Source organism: Dendrobates tinctorius, unplaced genomic scaffold (assembly GCF_039654945.1).
Source record: "Dendrobates tinctorius isolate UK_male_01 unplaced genomic scaffold, ASM3965494v1 ptg000038l, whole genome shotgun sequence".
Taxonomy (NCBI): Eukaryota; Metazoa; Chordata; class Amphibia; order Anura; family Dendrobatidae; genus Dendrobates; species Dendrobates tinctorius.
The window spans coordinates 7,477,935-7,501,371 of NW_027361706.1; the positions used below are offsets into that span (position 1 = coordinate 7,477,935).

The 23,437-nt window shown below is 40.4% G+C and overlaps 2 protein-coding genes across 2 annotated transcripts in view; one reads left to right on the forward strand and one right to left on the reverse strand.

The window, feature by feature from the left end:
* The window catches only part of LRTM1 (leucine rich repeats and transmembrane domains 1), a 255,931-nt gene that overhangs the window by 222,217 nt on the left and 10,277 nt on the right, over positions 1 to 23,437 (forward strand). The window lies entirely within an intron of this gene.
* Positions 1 to 23,437, reverse strand: part of CACNA2D3 (calcium voltage-gated channel auxiliary subunit alpha2delta 3) — a 1,008,555-nt gene that overhangs the window by 217,919 nt on the left and 767,199 nt on the right. The window lies entirely within an intron of this gene.

The window sequence follows — 23,437 nt, forward strand, 5'->3', positions numbered from 1 at the left end:
CCTTTGTCCCCCACATACGATCACTGGCTCGCTCTTGTTATCTGCACCTCAAAAACATTTCTAGAATTCAACCTTTTCTTACTTTTGACTCTGCAAAAACTCTGACTGTTTCTCTTATTCATTCTCGTCTCGACTATTGTAACTCTCTTCTAATCGGTCTCCGTCTTACCAAACTTTCCCCCCTCCAATCTGTCTTCAATGCTGCTGCCAGGATCATATTCATCGCCAATCGTTACACCGATGCCTCTACCTTGTGCCAGTCATTACACTGGCTACCCATCCACTCCAGAATCCAGTACAAACTTATTACCCTCACCCACAAAGCCCTCCATGGCTCAGCACCACCCTACATCTCCTCCCTTGTTTCAGTCTACCACCCTACCCGTGCCCTCCATTCTGCTGATGACCTGAGGTTAGCATCCTCAATAATCAGAACCACCCACTCCCATCCCCAAGACTATACATGTGCTGCACCAATTCTTTGGAATGCACTTCCCAGGTCAATACGATTAGTCCCCAATCCCTACAATTTTAAGCGTGCCCTGAAAACGCATTTATTCAGACTGGCCTACCGCCTCAACACATTAACCTAATCTATCCCTGTGTGGCACAGCCAAAAGTTTTACCATAACTAGGTTCCCCGCATCATGTTCCCACATGCTTTATGCATCCATTAGCCCTCTGTGTCTGTACTGTTACACACTTAACATTATGGCTGGTCCATACAATCAGGGAAACTGTTACCACCCACCTTTCGTGTCTCCCCTTTTTTCCTCATAGACTGTAAGCTTGCGAGCAGGGCCCTCATTCCTCTTGGTATTTGTTATAATCTATGTGATTATTGTTATGCTGTAATGTCTATTGTCTGTACAAATCCCCTCTGAAATGTAAAGTGCTGCGGAATATGTCGGCGCTATAGAAATAAAATGTATTATTATTATTATGTGGCATATTATAGTGTATGTGGCTACGCGGAGTGGGCGGGGCTCTACACTCAGCTTTATATATATATATATAGATATAATCATTATGATTTGTTATAACTAACCGTAGTTAGTTACTATGCCCAGGCAGCGCCCGGCTCTTCAGCTAGTCATTAATAAATTCTATGTTTTGAGTGCTGAAGTTTGCTATCTATTTTATCTAAGAAACAAGTTACTTCTGAGAAGAGTTGAGCAAATTTTTCAAAATTTGGTTCCGATAACGATTGGCAGCGAATATTGTTTTTTCAATATTCGCCGAACACATCTGAAAGTCTTTAGAGTCAATGGGAGTAGAAATGACCGAATATGTTCGGAACCGATCATCTAACATAAATTCGGCACGAAAAGGGTAACAATATGGCACGAATATGGCAAATTCAGATTCGGCGGCCAATTCTAAACATAACCACTCAACTCTACTTCTGAGCACCATCGATACAGTGAGCATACCATTGCTTTTTGTATTGTACCACCATAAGAGTACAAGAGATTACCAAATGCTTTGAAATTGGAACTTGCCGGTTTGCTGAATTTTCCCACGCAACTTGATCAGCACAAATTTATATTAGTCCAAAGTCTCCAACTGCCCTGAAGTGCTCAATACTCAGAGGTCTCCGAGGACCGTACCTGACCCCTTTCAAACTCTTTAACACAAACATAGGCTTAGTAATATCAACGTGACCTCAACATACTCGGCTGTCGGTAAGTGGATGGTCATCAGTAACACAGTGATCTCTCACTAATCCTCTTCACTGCTGTGCTGTCACACAATATCTGTACAGCTTTTTCAGTGTTTTGTTTTAGGCTAAGCAAATCACAAGGTGTTCAAAATCACGAGATTTAGCAAGTTTCTAAAAATTTGTGATATATTGGATAGGCATCAAATCTATTTGCTCATCTCCGGGGAAGATAGTAACTGAGCCGAGCGGTCTAGTGTCTTCTACATGTGTTGACTGCTGTGGTTACGTCAATAAGCATCATGTCTCCAGTGATGGAAAATACGCAATTAAGACCACCGAGGCAGCAGGGATTTTATCAATTTAGAACTTTTTTTTAACCCCTTTTGATGTACATGTAGGTCAAAAGTTGTGTCTCTGCCTTTGATGAGGGCTTTAATCAGTCATCATGTGACTTTAACAGCCGCGGTGGAGTTGATCTCCACCCACGCCTATCTGCGTGTTAAATGCAATTGTCAGTCTTTGACAGTGGCATTTAACACACGCCGGCAGTGAGTGCGTGTCTCCATGCGTCCAACGGCGCGCCAGTGACGTGATCATTGAACGCCGATGGGTTGCCATGAAAGTTGGAAGTTAGCTGAAGACCGCTGCACCTGTCACTACGATCCTCCTGTGAAAGCCAGCCTGTAGCTGGTGTTCACAGGAGATTGTGATTTTTACTACACATAGCAGTGCCAATGCACTGCTATGTGTAACACAAGTGATCGGATGATCACAGTTTCAAGACCCCTAAGGAAAGAGAACTAGAAAATAGAGTAAGAAAAAGTTTTTAAAATTTGGAAAAAAGTAAAAAAAAAAAAACATAAAAAGTTCAAATCACTCCACTTTTGTCCCATATAAAATAAAACAATTAAAAAAAACATATATTTGATATCTCTGCGTTTGTAAAAGTCCGATTTATCAAAATATTAAATAAATTAATCAGATCAGTAAATGACGTAATGAAAGAACAAATAGAAATGCCAGAATTATGGCTTTTGTCCACCGCAACATTGCAATAAAATGCAATAAGAGGCGATCAAAACATTGTATCTACCCCAAAATGGTATTAGTAAAAAGGTAAGCTCAGGGCCCACATCTCAAAAAAAGGAAATGTTATTGGCCTCGAAAAATGGCGACAAAAGCAAATTTTATTTATTTTTTTACAAGTTTCCAATTTTTTTTACTATTTAAATTAAAAGAATATGGTATCTGCATAATCGTACTGACATGGAGAAGTGCACTTTTTTGCAATTTTAATGTGCTTGGCATTTTTTTTCCCGCTTTCTAGTGCATCACATGATAAAATAATGGTTTCATTATAAATGTATTTGTTATGCTTTTGCTGATAAAGCGCCATCATATTCCACAGCACTGTACAGACCTTATCATCGCTGTCCCCATTGAGGCTCACATTCTACACTGCCTATCAGTATGTCTTTGGAGTGTGCGAGGAAACCGGAGAACATCCACATAAAAACAGGGCGAACATACAAACTCTTCGCAGATGTCATCCTTTGCAGGATTCAAACCCAGGACCCCGGCGCTGCAAATCAATAGGGATACTAACCATTGAGCCATTGTGCTGCCCTACGAATGAGCCACCATGCTGTCATTCAAGAGTACAGCTCATTCAGCAAAATAGAAGCCCTCATATGGCTATGAGAACAGAAAAATTAAGGTTATGGCACTTGGAAGGAGGGGAGAAAAAAAATGAAAATGGTAAAAAAAAACATAGAAAATCTCCCAGGCGTGAAGGGGTTAACCTATTGCTTGTTTTTTTTCAGTCAATTTTTCTTAAACTCCATGTAATGAAAAATTATGCCCAATCTGACTTAGTTCTAGTAGTGGTTGTCCACTACTAGAACAATCCATTAAAAAAGTAATGAAGCCTAAACTCACCTCCCGTGCTGGCTCCATTCCCACGGTGTCATCACTTGCTCTCCCCGGGGCAGTAATACGGTGTCATGACAAGTGGCACTGGTGCCCAATCAGAGCTGGAGTCACTGTCTCTGCCTTTGAACAAGCTGAACATGAAGAGGAAGTCAGGGATCAGCTGCAGCCTGGACTTCCTCTTCATGTTCAGTTTGTCCGAAGGCGGAGACAGTGACTCCAGCGCTGATTGGACGCCGGGCATCACGGGTCATTTTAACGCATCACAGCCCTGGGACAGCGAGTGCTGACACAGTGGGAACGGAGCCTATATGAGAGGTGAGTATTGGTTTTATTATTTTATCTGGGCTGAACATTTAGTTTAAGAAGGGACTGTCCTAGTAGTGGACAACACCTTTAATTTATATTAGATATCAGGGTTTGTCCATCTCACTAAATTCTTTCTGAAATTCTACGTATGTTCAATGTCAACAAGTTTCCATGTAGCATCTGAGCACTGTGTAAGCAAAGAAAGTACACCCCGCTTCATGGATATGTCTTCAGTGATGTCAATCAAGCCAGATTTGGAAGGAATCGCAGATATGTTTCTTGGCATGGTTCCACCTTCTTGAAAACAGACTGATAAACCAGAATAACTCGACACTTATTGGCACCAGTGCAATATCTCCAACAGTGCCCCAAGCAAATGTGGGTCTTTATACTACTGGTCCTCTCACATTGGCCAGAGGAACCATTTTTTAGTCTCCTTAACCTCCAAAGAAAGGCTACAATTGCAGCTACTATAGATGAGCCCCTTTGTTGTAGCCACTTGGGAGGCAAAATACAACTGACCAGATGAATCCCTTTCAAACCGGATTTTTATGTGTAGTCTGCACAGTATTTCCCAGCACAGGCATCCTGCAAGAACAAATAATTTGGCTTGGTGAAAATCCGATGATCGGGTGGCTATGGAGCCACATGTGGTTCTTGGGTATCCTGCATGTGATTCTCATGCTGTTGATAACACTGGAAACTACTGAGCACAATTGCACCAGGAATGCCATAGCACTGATACTACTAAGTACTAGGGTCAAAACTATTATACAGGCAGTTATCACAAAGGTTAAAGTCTTTTCAATAGGCCATATATTTATAAAGAAGCTGTCATCAAGAAACAAACTATTATTTAAATCGAGTTTTTGTGTTAAACGAATTAAAAGAAAGTCAATGCTTTTTTCCTGTACATATCACAATCTGTATTAAAAAGAAAATTACTAAATCTTGCAATTTTCACCTCGGCCACTGGGATATTTTTTTAGTCTACAACTTCCTGTTGTTTCAGGAAACAATACATGTACATAGTCACAGTATCTAATGAGCCTGTGCAAAGGTCACTGTGAAGGGAAGGGAGGAGGGCAGAAGTGGCACTGCCTAATATGAAGTGTGGATCCTGTGTTATCGGCTGCGCATAAAGGCGACACCAGTCATTCTAAACCTGATAAGGAGCCTGCTAATAACGCTTCCTGAAAAAACAGGTAATAGGAGTCTAAAAAAGGTCTCAGTGGCTGACATTGTACCCCTGTCCTTTGAATTAAAAAAAAAAATCTAGCCATGCATAAGACCAGGCAAGAAGTCATTAAAGGAATGTGAGCAGAACCTCTCAGCTCTCCATGTGGAAGTGACAGGTGCTGGATAATCCCTTTAATAGGAATCTTCACATCTACTTTTATAGTGTGGCTCAAAACCTATTGTATCAAAGTGGTTTGCAACCTACAAAAGGATGGGGATCACTTTTTTAGAGAGTCAGCCGATCCAGATGAAATTAATGTGAATTGGGCTAGAGTAATTATGCAAATTGTCTCTTCAGAGAGGAAGAGGACTAGAACTCTAGTGCCACCTATTGGAAGTAGCAATCCTAAAAGTCAATGTTGACCCTTTAACGAGCCTTGTTACATGACTTAGGATAAAAGCCAAGCCAGAATCTCAATTTGCAGACATGGTGTTTCAGGGTACTGCCCCACGTCAGTGCAAAGTGTGAGATCTGGTTTGGCTCTGTGAGAGGCGTCTGACCAATATCCAAGAAGGGCTAGGGTCACACGGGCATATATTTTCTTATCCGAGAAAATGCGGTCGATTATGCAAATCGCACTCGGACTGAAAATTTGGTCATGTGCATTTATCTAATCTGTATAGCCACCTTCATGGTCAAAAACTAGGTTCAAAGTGCAAATCAGCCCCAAAATTCCTTAATCTCTACTCAAGATCGAGTTTTCATTAATCTATTCCTTGTGCTTACACGTTGCATTATATATACAGTACATATATATGTTTATGATATATATTATATATATATACTATCTGGGAAATATTTACTACCTAGTTCAGCCTAATTTGTTACAGGTGAAAACACTAAAGTGCTACATTGTTCATACCGCATTTATGAGATGGAAAATACGCAAGAAAAGGGTATAGTAAAGGCAAATACATTACTGCAGACCACCATATCGCCTATTAACCTCTGCTGTGGTCTCCTGCGCGCTGGTGAAATGGTTAATTGTAGCGGTGGAACAAGCTGACCTATACAATTCAACTCTACACAAATAGAACAGACACAGACTTGGCTTCCATTTGGAATGTGAATTGCCAAGTCTGAATGTGAAGTGTGCAGGGTGTCCTATGCTCCATAAAAACCACCTGTGGGTTATTGGAACTGGTGCCTTTGTGTGCAGCCTAGAAGAAGTGTTTTTCGAGCACCTGGATAGGGCCCCGGACAGTCTGCCAAGACAGCACAGTGACAGAGAGTGTTGGGGAAAAGAAACAGAGCCCATGGCCAGGCGTGGGCAGCGTGTGTGGCTCCGATCATTAAAAGATTCAAAACCCTCACCCATCACTTCATATGAACCGAATAAATCCTACAGGGGTCCAGTCATTTAAAGGGGCATTTAGGACACTTTATCTTCCTTTTGCACTTATACTTATTAAATTAGGGTCTCTCCTGTGTAAGCATATTAGGTTTTCGAACTTTATTGCTTTATTTAAAAAAAAAATCCCTGTGGAAAAGTTTTGGCTTGACTCTTTCATAGATTGGTTCCCCGACAAGTCCAGTGCAAATCATATGACTAACGTTGCATCAGTGCTTTCAAGGTATTGTAGGGTGGTGGTGACAGAAGAGGTTGTGGTTACAAGAGGGTCACCCCCCTACAATATTTCCAGAAAAAGGGTCACTCTGTTCTATGCACTCGCTCTTGTTATTATCAAGAATCTTTAGATTCTACTTACATTTTTTTCTTTGATAAAGTTAATGGGGAAAAAAAGTTTTCCCAAAACTTTATGTATTTTTATACCTAGCCTTTAAATGGAACAGCTGCTGTTATTATATGCTACTATGTGAGCATTTATGGCATTTTCAATCTGTATAATTTGGTCTAAAAAGTCTTCTGATATACTATAGTAAGATTAAGATCTTACTATAGTATATATAACCTCTATATACACTCACTGGCCACTTTATTAGGTACACCATGCTAGTAACGGGTTGGACCCCCTTTTGCCTTCAGAACTGCCTCAATTCTTCGTGGCAGAGATTCAACAAGGTGCTGGAAGCATTCCTCAGAGATTTTGGACCATATTGACATGATGGCATCACACAGTTGGCGCAGATTTGTCGGCTGCACATCCCTGATGCGAATCTCCCGTTCCACCACATCCCAAAGATGCTCTATTGGATTGAGATCTGGTGACTGAGGAGGCCATTTGAGTACAGTGAACTCATTGTCATGTTCAAGAAACCAATCTGAGATGAATCGAGCTTTATGACATGGCGCATTATCCTGCTGAAAGTAGCCATCAGATGCCTGTTCTTAGCTGAGAGGAGTGGTACCCAGTGTGGTCTTCTGCTGCTGTAGCCCATCTGCCTCAAAGTTCGACGCACTGTGCGTTCAGAGATGCTCTTCTGCCTACCTTGGTTGTAACGGGTGGCAATTTGAGTCACTGTTGCCTTTCTATCAGCTCGAACCAGTATGCCCATTCTCCTCTGACCTCTGGCATCAACAAGGCATTTCCGGCCACAGAACTGCCGCTCACTGGATTTTTTTTCTTTTTCGGACCATTCTCTGTAAACCCTAGAGATGGTTGTGCGTGAAAATCCCAGTAGATCAGCAGTTTCTGAAATACTCAGACCAGCCCTTCTGGCACCAACAATCATGCCACGTTCAAAGGCACTCAAATCACCTTTCTTCCCCATACTGATGCTCGGTTTGAACTGCAGGAGATTGTCTTGACCATGTCTACATGCCTAAATGCACTGAGTTGCCGCCATGTGATTGGCTGATTAGAAATTAAGTCTTAACACACAGTTGGACAGGTGTACCTAATAAAGTGGCCAGTGAGTGTATATCTCTATCACTATCTATATATCTATCTATATAACCTCTTTATTAAGATAAAGAGGTTGTCGACTTTTAACAATCCCTTTTTAGAAAGTCCACAGAAAACCTGCTGGTAACAGAATAACCTGTTAAAGGAATCCCAAATGATCGTCAGTAATTGGTGGTGTTTAATTTTTCTACAGTGCCCCCACAGGGGAAACAGAGTATTACACATCACACTGCTCATTGAAATAAGTGCAATGTTCTTGTAAGAGTGCGTTTTTCTTCTGTTTAAAGCTTTATGGTTGGAACAGCTCCAGACTACAGATCAGTTGACCAAAAAAGTTGGTGCTGTCCCGGTCTGGTGTCCATTCCAGTTCTTCATGACAGTTGTAACACGGCATTCTTCACTTCTGTTCCTCCAATCATCGGCCAGGATCCTGGGCACCTCTTGTATTTTCTAGACCTTGAGATGTCATGACGTTACGTGAACATAGTAACTGGCCTCATGCAATATCATGATGTGGATCACACCAAGGATGCTGGCCAATGATGTCAGGAGCAAAAGTAAAGACTGCCCTGGTTCAGCAGCCATGGAGGACTGAACTGGACATCAGACCAGGGCAGCGCAAATATTTTTGCTTACCTCTACTCAAGATTCATACGCCTAATGTAAACCCATGATGGATATCATATAGTGGCATCTGTCACCCATAGAACTTCTCAGTAGAAAAAAAATGGACTATTCTCAACTTATTTTTACCATACAGTTTTCCACACTGCAAAAAATACGAAAACCCTTTCCTGGCACATGCAGCCAGAGTACACAGCCAACAAATTGTGAAAGAAACCTATTTCACGAACCCCATAATAATCAATGGGGGTTCCTCTACTTCTGTTTGCCTCAGATATATACCGGTTCCATTTTTGGGATGAATTCGATTTGCATGTTCCAAAAAACGGAACAGACGGAATATCGAAATGTTAATGTAAACCTAGGATTACGCATCATTGACAAATGAACATCCAGTGTAAAATATTATAATATCCTCCACCAAGGAGAAACTTTTATGCCATCTGAGACTGTAATTTCATGAAACTAAGCAACTGTGAAAGTCACAATCTATCGGTAAGTGAAATGCCCACATCAATCAATCTCATATTAATTCCTACTAGAGCCTGGAAAATATGGGCCATTCCTATTTTAGAAAGACTTTTTTCTAGCCTTTTTTTTTCTCCGCGCAACTGATAACGTTCTGCTTATGAGCTGTGTCTGGAGAGCAGCTTTTGGGATGATCCAGCTGAGGATATCATCACTCGATAGAATGTCCTCGGTTTTAAAGCTTTTGGAATAATTGTTTGTATTTTCCCCTCGAAATCCCTTTACACTCTGCTCTGCCAGGTTACAAGTACTCAGCTGTCACTTTATAAATCATTGGTTAAGCGGCGCGCTCCAAAAGCCTTGCAGAGAACGTGAAATTAATACCGGAATTTTTTTCGAACGACAACGCTGTTGGTTATAGGCATGCGCTGTGTCGAAGGGGTTAATCTGTAAGCTCCCCTAGAGCTGGGCCGATCGGCCTGATGCTTACATCTGGTCTGTCCTCATTGTGTCAAGATGAATATATAGGCCTCAATGTCACCAGTAACCATCTGATAAATCAAGACAGGGTGAGGTCTGTTCAGCTTTAAGGCGGCTTTAGTAAAAGAACAGAGAAGTGTTTTTTTTAGCATTCTGTGATATACATTTGTGTGTACATCTAATATTATTGTGCCAAAATGGACAAATAATGGCTGCCGGGAGTGTTGCCCAACGCCGCATAAGGTTGTTGCATGGATCCAATAAAGTATTACAGTAACCATCACGTAGAGCATGTGGAATTTGTAAAAAAAAAAATAAAATAGTTCACAAAAATAAAACACATACAGTAAATGGTCAGGTGGTTTACATGTCTTTGCTGGAGTGGTTTTCTAGCTTACATGGTGGATTCGTATAGTGGTGGGATTGTCAATTCCTAGAATCCTTCTCCAACCCCAAGTTAGATGTGATATCTCCATGGGAATTTATTATTAGGGCTCGTGCAGATAGCCGTATAACTCAGATCAGTGCCATCCATGGTTTTGATGGATAGCACTCGTAGTCATGAAATTCTATGAGGCTGTGCACATTTCCAATTTAGTCCTCGCACCTGAGGAAAAAAGCCCAGCATGCACGATTTGCCTCCAAGAATTAAATGACACTTGACCATCCAACCCCATGGGTCAATGAAAAAACATCGGACCACACTCTGACATCCCAGTACTGTCCGACTTTCACATACTGACATTATAAAGAAGGTTGAGATTTTTTATTCTTTTCTCCATCTCTGAATAAATGGATTCCATTATTATTTGACCCTGATTAGAGTCTGATTAGAGTGTGATTAGGACTAATTTTCTCAGATGTGGAGAAAACGGTCATCTGCTCCAGCCTTTAGAAGGAACAATGGAAGGCCATTGGGTAAGGTTAGATTAAAAGGCTGGACATTGAAGGGATTCAGAAAAACATGGCTGATTCTTCTATTCTAAAGCAGTGCCACACTTGTCAAAAAAGGTTAGCCTGGGAATTTTACAATTTATAAAGTTGTTCCACTACTTTAATATTAATGGCCTAGCCTGATGAAAGGTCATCAATATCAATTCGAACGGGGTGTAACATGTGGCACTGGCACCAATCAGTCGTTGTTTAGTGCCATTGGCAGTCTTACAGTTTTAGCAGCCATTGTCCATGCTGACACCAGATGATTGGAGGGGGTACCAGGTATGGAACTTCACTGATTTGATATTGATGACTACTGATGATCTATCAGAAGGATGAGCTTTCAATATCAAAATAGTGGAATAAGTGAATGGTTGAAAGATGGTCCACACACAGCTTTTCGACCAGTGTTCAGGGTGAGGCTATACACATTTCACTAGTGTTGATGATTTTGGTGGGACTGGTCATCAATCTAATGTGTTAAAATAACTACGATTGGGCTTGTTAACCTCATTAGGATGTAGATTTAAATGTTTTCTTTCCAGAGCGAACAAGTTAGAGGGAACAATGGATGGCAGATGTTGGATTTCAACAAGGCCAATACTTTTACTGGGTAGATAATCCACCACGAGAAGTGTCTGACAAAAGTATAATCTATTCTCCTAGTTCAGGACACATGCATGCTCAGCTGATCTGATCATGCATGTGTGTAGGAGGGTCTGGAAGAATAGCTGTCAATCGGCTGGATGAAGTGTCTGGCCAGCTTTAGACCAAGTATTGATGGCTTATCCTTTGAATTGGCCATCGATTTCACAGTCCCGAAAAACACCTTCAGGATTCCAAGTCTATGTTTCCAAAATACAATATATTGGTAGAAAACCGCCATTGGCCATTGGCCAACAAAAACAGAGGAACAGCGTTAGGTGAGACAAACAGTATATTGTAGATGTGTAATGCCATAACTAGATATTTACGGTGTGTATTAATAGTCTCCACAGACTTTCTACTCGGCTTTTTCAGGTTTAGAATATTTTGACTGAAAGATAATTTGCAAACATTTGACTATGATCTCACAAGGCAAGCCACAGTGCAGAGCCAGAAAGGGATTCATTAGGAAAGGGGAAACCCTATTAAATGAGAATGCTGGACCCTTTCAATAATAAAACACAAAATGTTACAGAGCAAGAACAGATAGACCGTCACTCCTTAAATCATCGTCTTTCATCTTAAAATTCAAGTAGAGATTCAGATTTTTTTTCTTAGTGCTCTTTATGGTGTTGGAAACAAGTGTTGTGTTATTGCTGGCTTAGGAGAACACATGTGGTTTAACTTTTCCTGACCTTATTCTATTAACATGTTAGTTTATTGTTTTGACGCTGAAACCAATGCAACTGCAATTCTAGACGATAAGATCTTGATTAGAATTTTGTCTGGAGTTTTTGGAAACAGCAACCCTTGCTCTGGTAGAAGAGGTCCATTCATCTATTGTGACCACTGTAGGGAAATGTATGACCAGCAAGATGTTCCTCTAGTAATCACAGTTGATTGCCAGTGGTTTCTGAAGCTGACTGTCTACTAATCGTTGGGTCGGATTTAGTGTAAGCGGGAGTTGTTGTAATGGGACAACCTAATGACCCATAGAAAAACATATCAAGTGTAAAAATAATCAAGTAAAGTCCAAATCATCAGATAATACAGTGTCAGACATCCATCCATCTGAACTTTAAAGCAAACATTATTTCCCAACTGTAAACCCCAATATTCAAAACTGCTTTAAGTTATTTCAGGTAGCCAGATACACATCACATCCAATAGCTGTCACACATAAACATGCAAGCTCAGCTCATCCAACCCAGCATGTGTTATGTGACCTGTCACCGGACACTTCTAGCAATGGCCTACTTCCAGGAAGGACAAAGGGATCAGATGCTTCTGATATAATCTGTTAAGGAAGAGTGGAGAGACCACACAACCACATAGATAGCAACATAGTAACATGGTTATTAAGATTTATGGAAGACTTTAAGTCCATCTAGTTCAACCCATAGCCTAACCTAACATGCCCTAACATGTAGATGGTAGTCTGGATTGGTGGAAACCTGAAGGTTTTGCACTAACAATATGGCTATCCAGTTATTTGTGTTAATTACCACTTATCACATTTGTAGTCAATACTTATTTGATACTTGTAGTCTTTTAGATAAAGTAGTTTCCACCTTGATAAGATCAGAAGTTATGCGAATGTAAGTTATTTCAATAAAAAAAAGTAAATTATAATTACTGTACTACAGATGAGAAATTTAATTTGCGCTGCTCTGGTCCAGTCTATTCTTCCATGGATGCCAGGTCATCTTTGCCCTAAAGTTTTGATGCTAGACTAATAAACTTATAATGCCAGGTGCAGACTGAATGGCATGTAGCATCGATATGGATGCTGGATCAAGACAGCGTTAATCAGCTCTAAAAACCAGAGACTGGAAATGAAAGAATTTGTTGGCGTAGCATTGAATTCTCAAATTTAAAAAAAAATGTGTATTCTCCAGAATCTGAATTTTTTTGCAATTTATAAATTGGTACCTAGATAGCCACCATTTTACTAAACTGTAGAGGGTCGACAAAAGGTTTTAAAAACAAATTACAGTAATACCTCACCGCTTACCTTTCCAGACATCCTTCAGCAAGCTGTGTGGTCCTAAGCGCCGCTCCTCCTGTTTGACTTCCCTCATCATGTGCATGCTGGTTGGCCTCCCTCATATTGCGCCAGGGCAATGAGTAAGCCTTTGATATCACTGCATGGTGTGCCACACTGGGGCATGGTGTGATTTCTTGACGTGTGTTCAACGAGACACTGACTAGGTCTCGTGCGATGGATATTGTAATGCCATGATGCCACAATGTGCACCATGATGGCACGACGCTCAGTCAACTCAGAGTCCTAGCCAGAGTGAAGCAGGCCAAAGATTTGGGGGAAGGCAAAAAAAAAATGGCTGGTTGCGGGGTTGACGGTAAAATGAGTATCATATATTTTATTTTTTTTAATTTTAGGTTTATTATGCTTTGAGGTCTGTAAAAACCCCTGAACATAAAAAGATAAATTAAATTCGCATCTAATAATTTCAATGCAAATCAAATTTCCTTGTCAAATTCGAGACACTTTCCGAATTCGAAACTTAGCAGTATTAATGATCTCTGCGATAGTTTTTGCTCAATTCAAATTTTGCTCCTTTGTCAAATGGTTCACAAATAAATAATCAACCATAGCCAGAAATCGATTTGCCATGATTTAGATTTGCTTTTGGCAAATAACAGTCATTTTATATTAATAAGATAAAATATACCTGTGAAGGACAAGAATATTGGGCAAAAACATGCAATGACATTGTGATTATTCCATGTAGAGTTCTACAGTTCTTCAGCCATGTTCCAGTCATTGAGTCAACTGGTATGATACGGATCTAACCCTAATGCCAATTGTTAGTGATGTTTTAACTTCCCTGGTGTTCTTGGAGCAGAATATGATCTACAGCCACCCACAGCTATGGAGCCATATTAGGAATCTACAGCGGAGTACCAGGTGGGCAGTCACTCTAATACGCTGTACATTACTTTGCCGCTGTGGCACAGTGATACAGTTTGTTCTGTTCTCACTTTTCGTAGGGCAGCAGAAAGTTATATATCATCAGGGCTCCTATAAATATTCATTATGATTAATAATGAACAATTGATATCAGATGCTTCAGTACAATTCCTTTATGATATCTTTCAAGACCGTATTAAACAATTTAGTCTGGCAATTTTTGTTACCGTTTTTTTCGCGATCACATCAGCTTTAAGTCTCATACTTGGAAAATAGTTTAGGAATAAAATGTTCCCAGGCAGTGATTTTGTTAAATATCGGGCATTTTACTTGATATATTTACATAAAGAGCATTAAGAGTTTTTTAAAGTACTATTTATCAGGGTTAGACAAACACACGTGGAGAGCCCCGGGCAAAAAAGCTTCTGCATTTCTACACACCACCATGAAGCTGCTAAAGAATGCCACCAAAGTGCCCAAATGATAAGGCAGCCATATTGTACTTAGATAAAAATATTATGCAGTGCCCTAAAATACTACCAGTCTTGCAATAAAACCTGATTTTTGCACCTTCGATCGATGAAGAGAAGGTTGGAAAAGAGATAGTCAGCAACACAATTGTCAGGGATGGCATCACTAACGAGGCAACGCAGAGCCGTGTCTTGTACTGTAAATGCTTGGTGCACAAATTACAAGGTTGGTTTGTGCCTCGTACTGTACTTGTCCACATGATATCACATTTATGGTAAATTTTATAGCACCCAAATAATAAAGGGCAACTATAAAATTGTCTGATTACCACCACCGCACATTGCTTAAATAACACTACCCAGACCATCAAGGAAAGTGGCTCCTCCATTAGCAGATTTGAGACTAAATAAGTCTTGCACCGCTCTAACTGACCACGTATGTATGAAGTGTTGGGTTGAACGCCATGGACCCATACTCGTTTTGTTTTTACACCCCCCAAAAAAACTTATTCTAAAATTCCATCTACTTGCTGACTTTGTTCTGTGAAACGTTCTATCAACTGCCTGTTGTCAAGTGTAATCCATTTCTTGCAGCAGAGACCCAGAGATGGATTACATGCAGTAGAGGGGCTGCATTGCTTCTAAGCTCTTGCTTTCATAGCAGAATGCCAAGTTTTCCATTTGTGGCAGGCAAGCAGCAATACATGGTGGGATCAAAGCTCCAGCACCTCTACTGCTTACGGAATGCTGATGAAGTGGAACTGTACATTCAAAAAGGGGAAGTAGTAAGGTACAGAGGAAGATAATTAGACAATTGGGGAAGTTCCATGATGTTTTAGCCAAGTATGTGCACCAAAAGTAGCTTTAGCTAGTTGCTGCAACTGTTTGTTTGTGCCAGGCCGGTAGAATATGACCATCTGTTGTTTCCACTACATCATCACATCCTGACGTAGTTTCTAGACACCATTCCACAGTAGGAGGAAGCCTCAATATGAGGTAGCAATTACTGATCCTCTGTATCTGACGTGACAATGGATATTGAAATGTTAGGTCAGGATACAATGTACTGTTATACAGCAGTAGTGTGTGTGGGGGGTTATATGAAGTACATTTTATTTCAAGTTTACCTGTAGAAAAGAGCATGGTCCTTGCTGCATTCACCCCCTCAACACGCTACAACTGCTTATGATAGATATACCAGAACAGTATGTTCAGGACTGTCCTGATTCTTATGCTCTGTAACTTGCCATCCACTATTTTTTAGTGAACATTCCCTTTTCATCAGCGTTCTGCCAACACTACAGATACCAGAACGTCTTTTCCATAATTTCTGTATGTAATTTGAGTGACAGAAGAGCAGGAATGAAGAAACAAAGACTCGCTCCCACTTCATGCAATTTGCCTCGGCTTCTCTGCTGCTAGAGATGGATTACACTTGACAACAGTCAGAGGACAGCAAGTTAGACAGAAGGGAGACAACTAGTAACCAACCAGCACTTTAGAGTGATATTTTTGGGTAAAAAAAATATTATTTTGATATAAAGTGATGTGAAGACTGTGTATTTTTCGCATGTTCTATAGAATGAAATCAGTTGTCTGAAAGTACAGGGACCTTATAATAAAAACCATGTAAAATAAAGTTTTCTTTAAAGGAATTCTGACAGCTGATATATGCTGCCCAATCCATATATCAGGCACTGGCTGCATGATTTAAGCCAGGTATGTTTGCCTCTGAAATTCTGTGGCACTTCAGAGAAATACAAACATACGGTACTTTTAAAGCTGCCGGTGACCAAGCCGCATGGCAGACTAGACGGAGAAATGGATCCATGGCGGCTTCTCTATGCCCGCTCTCCTTGAGTGACAGATCTCTCCCTGCATGTGTGAATGGGAAAAAACATGTGATTCATTGGCAGCAGGTGAGGAGAAACCGCCAGAGACCTGCAAGTCTGACAAATCTAGAGTGCGATCTCGGTCCCCGGTATCATCTCTCCACTGTCCCCCCTTGAGTGACAGATCTCCCTCTGCATGTGTGAATGGGAAGAGACCTGTCGCTGGCAGCAAATGGGAAGAAGCCGTGTGAATGGGAAGAGACATGACAGTCATTGGCAGCAGATGGGGAGAAACCATCGGGGACCCATCTGTCCAACAAATCTACAGTGCGGTCTCTGGTCCCCGACATCTTCTCTCCGCCCTCTCCCCTTGTGTGCCAGATCTCTCCATGCATGAATGGGAAGAGACTTGTCAATCACTGACAGAAGGGTGAGGAAAAGCCGCTGGAAACCCACCTGTCTGACTAGTCTCCCGTGCGACTTGGTCAACGAAGGCTTTTAAAGTATGTTTTTCTCTGAACTAACGCAGCCCGACAGAGTCAAGCATACCTGGCTGAAATCATACAATCAGGTGTCAGCTTCCCTTTAACCATCACAACACAGACCTATCACATTTGGAGAAGGCAAGTGGTCTTCATTCTTTCACGATGATCCTATGTGAATAGTATCCCTGATGGACACAGACAGAAGAACAGTATATGGACCATTTGTAGTCCCATAGCTCATCATAATGGACACTTCCACCTGATTTGGAGCTGGATGTGGCCTCCTTACCTCTTGGGTCTAGGTTTCACCAATAATATGTCTGACCTTCCGCTCTCCTAACATGTTGCCTGTCTCACCAACAGAACGGGAACCTAATCGCACATGTTTATCCGAGACCATCTTTATTGATGTGCATTACTCAATCCGGCATGCAGAGTTCATTTGTCACGTTAATTTTAGATACACTACAAATAGCGGATAGAATTGAAGGGCAGCTGTGCCGGGGAAAGGGTGACTCTCATCACAAGTTTAACCCTTAGCTTGCGTCGGTTGTAATCCGAGAGATGAGGACTTGCAAGGATCGCTCATGAGAGCAAAGTGCTCCTCTATAGACTACACACGTCTATAGGCACTTCTCTGGCAAGTCTGTGAGTCCTCCGACAAGTGCACTCTATATATATCTGTCAGAGGCTACTTGGAAAGAGTTGATAATCCCATTCTTAAAAAAGGAGTTAAGAGAAAACCCATAGCCCAAAATTATGTCATCTCAGCAAATGACTTCTTTTCACATGTCACAAGGAATGATCCCCGGGTAATGCAAACAAGTTGACCTGTCAAACCATGTCATCACCATGTGAATCGATGCCTAGTGATACACAGGCTACGAGGCCCCCAATAACGCGTCTGCTGTCACCTGATCTCGCCACGACTGGCATGAGGAATAATTCTGAAGAATTCAGAACCACCACAGGATTAAAAAAAAAAGGCGGCTTAATTGCATGACCTCGATTTCAAGCAGATTAAGTCAGAGAAAGCCTAGGACTGAGGATGAGATTTGTCTGTTACAGCTGTCCACCGTGACATGACAGTCAGTCACTCCCCGGGCCCCGTTGAGTGAGTAAAGGAGACAACATCTCTTTGATGGTGGCTGAAAAAAAAAAACATTATGAGGTGGCTTCGAGAGGCAAAAATAGCCAGTTGTGCCTGTGATGGGCCACTCACAACAACACACGCGTGTAGAGGCGATGAGAAGGAGTGTGTCTCACACGGATCAAGGTCACTAATGAAGATGGATTGAGAACCAGACAAGCCCCAACTTTTTCAATGTTTTGCTTTCTACGGTTCATGTTTGGGAAAACCTGGTAACAGGGTCGACAGCGCAGTCAGCAATGAAAGGTGAGAGAAATATCCACACAAAAAGAAAAACATCCCCGGTGTTAACATTTCTCAACCCTACAGCAATTTCCTACAACTTTTCCTGAGATTTAGAAGATAATTCTCCCCAGAGCCCCTGGCGAGAGAAACTCATAAAATATGTGTATGGTTCACTGCAGAAAAAAGGTCATATGTGTAGACATCTGTGGAGGCTAAGCGAGCACAGGGACACATGTGGAAGTGCAGATCGGTCTATCTATTCATCTATCTAATGTCTATCTATCTATTATTTATGTATTTATCGATTATCTATCTATCTTACCATTTATTTCTATCTTTCTTTCTGTGTGTGAATGTCTATATATACAAACACACTTTGAGAGATAAATAGACATAAATGGAAAGATATATAGATGATAGTAGAAAGATAGATAACATATAGATAGACAATAGATAGATAATAGATAATAGATAGATAGATAATAGATGATAGATAATAGATATAGATAGATATATATATTTTTGGGAGCTTATGGGCAACAGATAGCTAACAGATGGTAATTGTCAAGGCATCCATCATATTTATTACATTTTTCCAACGTGTTTGCTTAATCTTGACCAACATATTGAAAGGCAAGTCTATCTATCTATCTATCATCTATCTAACTATCTATCTAATACCTATCTACCTTATCTTTTATCTATCTATCAACCAATCTATCTATTATCTACGGTACCTATCTATCTATCTATCTATCTATCATCTATTTATATATCTATCTATTATCTACGGTATCTATCTATCTATCTATCTATATATCTATCTATCTAACATCTTTCTATCTATCTATCATCAATCTATCTATTATCAATCTATCTGTTATCTATCAATCTATCGATATACAGTATAACTATTATTTATCTATCTATCATCTATCTATTTAATATCTATCTATGTTATCAATCTATTATCTATCTATTATCTATCTATCCATGTATTTTCTATCTATCTAATATCTATCTATCATCAATCTATCTATTATCTATCTATTATCAATCTATCTAATGTCTATCTATCTATTACCTATCTATTTATATGCACTGAATGTATAGATCAGGGGAGACAGAGTATTTTTGGTATCATAATTTGGTGGGTGCAAACTTGTAATTTAGTCCTTTAAAAGGAAGCAATGTTAGATTACCATTGCTGCCCTCTTCTCGGCAGTACGCGGTGCCGCACATCACTCACATTTGCTGCATTACTGAGACACCCACAGGATATTTATTATACATGGCCCCTCTATCATTTTACTATCACCTAAGGTAATGCCAAGAAGCCAGAGTTGGCCAATATTTGTTATACTGATCTTAGAAAGACTATGTGACAAAACCCGACTAGAGGGATTGTCATCTAAAATGTACGATTCTGATTACACAATATTAATTCTTCAGGGTCTTTATACCCAACAGAAGAACTGGTGATGAGTCACGATCTACCGACAAACCGCGTTACCAAGTTCTGCTTTTTTGTTAGTGCTTTGAAGCCCATGGGACATTAACTAGAGTACCTATAATGAGTGATTTTTTTTGTACCTGTGTTTGCAGTGTCCACAAGGTTAGAAGGCAATGAGTCATCTTGAGTCTTTGGCTGGTTAACCTCAATAATTGAGAAAAAGACTCTTGTATGTAATAGGCTCTGTTCACACTGAGCATGGAGAGCCCATACAATAGATAGAACTTTAGTACAATGAGGGTAATTTTTTTAGAAAGAATGGGTCTATGATTTTTTTTACATTGGGTGCCCTTGGGTTCATCACCGGATCTGTTATGGTCTTTTTAGGAAAACTCTGGGCAAAAAGTATGCACTGTGTTAGGTCAAGTGCACGGTTTGAGGGCTCAGTATTTGATAAATTAGGATCTGAAGACTTTCAGAAATAAAATCTAGAATCTCTAAACCATGCTCCAGTATATCAGTGCATCACTTGTACATGATGTGTCCCTTCAGTTGGTCCCAATCTTCATTTAGTTGGATGAGTAATGAAGGAGGTTCTCTGTAGCTTGGGTCATCAACAGTTGCGTAACTCAAAGCTTGAGGGCCCCAATGCAAAAGCTCCAACGGGGCTCCAATTATTGCGAGTCTTTAATAGTAATGGTCTTTTCATATTGGTTAACGAGACCTTTTTTGGGACCATTAAGTTCTTGGGCCCGGTGGAAATTGTAACCCCTGCACTTATTATAGTTATGACCCGGATTTTCAATGTCTGATCGGTGATGCAACCCCTTCTCAAAAGCGTTTGAGAGGGAGCACAGTGCTCATGCGTCAATGTTCTGGAGGTGGCAACTCCCCTCAACTTCTCATTTGATCAAAGATTAATTACCAAAATCCCAATAACCTTTTTAATTTAAATGATTAGACTTACATAAAAGTTAGAAAAAAGCTGTTTTTAAGTAATGCTAATTATGCTTTATTTATATATATATACACATATATAATCATTTTTTTATATAAAAATATATGAACTATACAGAGTGAAAAAAAGAAAAAAAAATTAAATAACAGAATTTTAGAAATAAATAACAGTGTATTCCCAATTTGTAATCTAAAAGTATATTTATAAAAAAAAAATAACAACTACAAAAGCAGGAATTCTTTTTAAGCTATACAAGATATAAGGGGGGCTTCAGTTGATTATACCAGATTTTTGGTCTCTGTGAAAAAAAAAAATCGCACAATATTGTGTAATTATTCTATCCTGTCCTCGGATCCATAAAAAATAGGTGATTTCCCTTCTGCTCACAGGAAGAAAAGGAAAAAAAGTATCTGTGAACAATAGAGTATTTTCATAATCTGCAATCACGGACCTTGGGTGTAGGTCACAACTTAAGGGATTGAATATCACTTTGGGATCTTCTGACCTCATTTATCATTTTAACAATTCCTCTTGACAAATGTTTTAACAGTAGATAAAGGACAAGTTCAAGTACTGAAAAAGCAAAGTTGGCCGCGAGATAAAGGGATATCTGTGACACCGATCGCGAATGAACACTATGAAATTCTCTTTCAATTAAATCTCGTGGAGAATGACTTGGAATGACAGACCTTGGATTGACTTTCTTGAGAACTTTTAGGCGCCTCATCTCTAAGTGAAAAAATGAGCCCCTTTGTTTTAGGTTATTCGACCCAAGCCTGATGTTTGTTTGACACCTAATAGCCAAGGGAATGGGACCGGCCCCTTTATTCAAGGTCCCAATAACATCCAATAGGCTGTCTTTATGATACATAGACAACATCAAATTTAGAGGTTGTCCCCTTAACTACATATTTCATCCATCCACTCGGGTATGATTGTTGTGGATATGACAGCAGGGACCCACATGAATCTCAGAAACAGGGATCCCACAGTCCACTCTGAAAATGGAGCATGTGCAATGTAGGAGTGGTAGTCGCACATGCTCACTACTACTTCACTAAGTTCAGTAGATGGATCTCATGCACCATTGATAGGTTGCTTTATGCTTGCTTGGTTTGTCCTCTTACTAGTTCCAAAACAATAGAATTCCAAGATGTCAGAGGCACCAAAGAGTAATACTTGACTTTTGTTCCATAGTGTTAACAAAATAACAACAAGAAGACAAGGCTTTGTCTTCTTGTTGTTATATTTTTAATATTATTGAATAAAAGTCAAGTTTTATACAAGGATTACTCTTTGGTGCCTCAGACGTCTTGGAATTCTACCACTTGACTAACACAAGGGATTTGGAGATCCTAATCACAGCATTTTGGGGTTTCGACGGTGATCAAAGATTTAACATGTAATCTGTGGATGTGATAGCTGTGGTTTATGGGAAAAAAATGCATTAAAGGGTTGTCTGGACTCGAATCCCACCAATGACAACATCTGCAAGGAGTTTGTATGTTCTCCCTGTGTTTGCGTGGGTTTCCTCCGGGTTCTCTGGTTTCCTCCCACATTCTAAAGACATACCGATAGGGAATTTCGATTATGAGCCCCATCGGGGACAGTGATGATAATGTGTGCAAACTGTAAAGCGCTGCGGAATATGTTAGCGCTATATAAAAATAAAGATTACTATTATTACAATGTGCACGCTGTCAGGATTCTCAGTGGGAGGGTGAATGACTACAACTACCTAATTTGCATAGTTGTGCGCACATGCCAACTAGACATGCACAGCCTTCTTCAATACAAGTGTATTGAGCGAGGCTGGACACATCTAGTCGGAATGTGACCGAAAGTATGAAAGTCAAATACTTCTGGACAAATTACCGCCAGCTACCGGTGCATCGAAGAATCCTCAAAGAGTGCACTATACACACTGTGAGGGTTCACAAGTCTGCAGTCACATAGAGTGACAGCAGACTTGTACCACAAGCCTGGACAACAACCTTTAGGCTGTGTGCCCACGTTGCGTTTTTTAAGCGTTTCCGCGGCGCTTTTAGGCGCGCGAGTCTGCAGTGGAAACTCTTAAGAAAAGCATCCCATGTTATCATAATTGAATCCGCACATGTTGTGCTAATGGTGCGTTTTTTTCCGCTGCGCAGCATGTCCATTAATTTTGCGGAAACGCGTGCATTTCCGCATACATATAGTTGTGTTGCAAAAACGCATAGGAAAACGCATGCTAAAACGCTTAACAAAAGGGCGTCATAAAACGCATACGTTTTCCCAGGAAGAGGGTGTGCATTTCTACTCAGGAATATTCTGCATCAAAAAAGCAACGTGGGCACATAGCCTTAAAGAAATTTCAACTGCTACAAAGGTCTTCTACAAAATGTGGAAAAACAAGGCTGAGGGGATCTGAAAGCATTAAAGGTTGAATGAAATGAACAGAAGACAGATTAACAATGCCGCAGGGGATCAAACACAAGTATTAAAACATAAGGGTGACTGCATTGGGTAAGCATTGTTCAGATGTCAGAGAAGGGAAAGTACTGAACGCCACTCCACTGCCGGCTGCATATCTGTTGGGAATCTCTTGTCCCTTAGTGTTTGCCAGCCACGACTGTAAAGAATCATGTTTCATTGTGAGGCATTTAAGAGAACGTTCTTCGCTCTCGACAGTGCGTCATCTCATGACACGTGAGACTATCAGAGGATGCATCGGAACTGACAGGTATGCAGAGGAGCTGAAGATACCGATGCAGCAGAGGCGGATTGCTTATTTCATTTGCTTGTAGATTATGATAACTCAACCAGTTTTGATAATATAGTAAGCTTTGTAT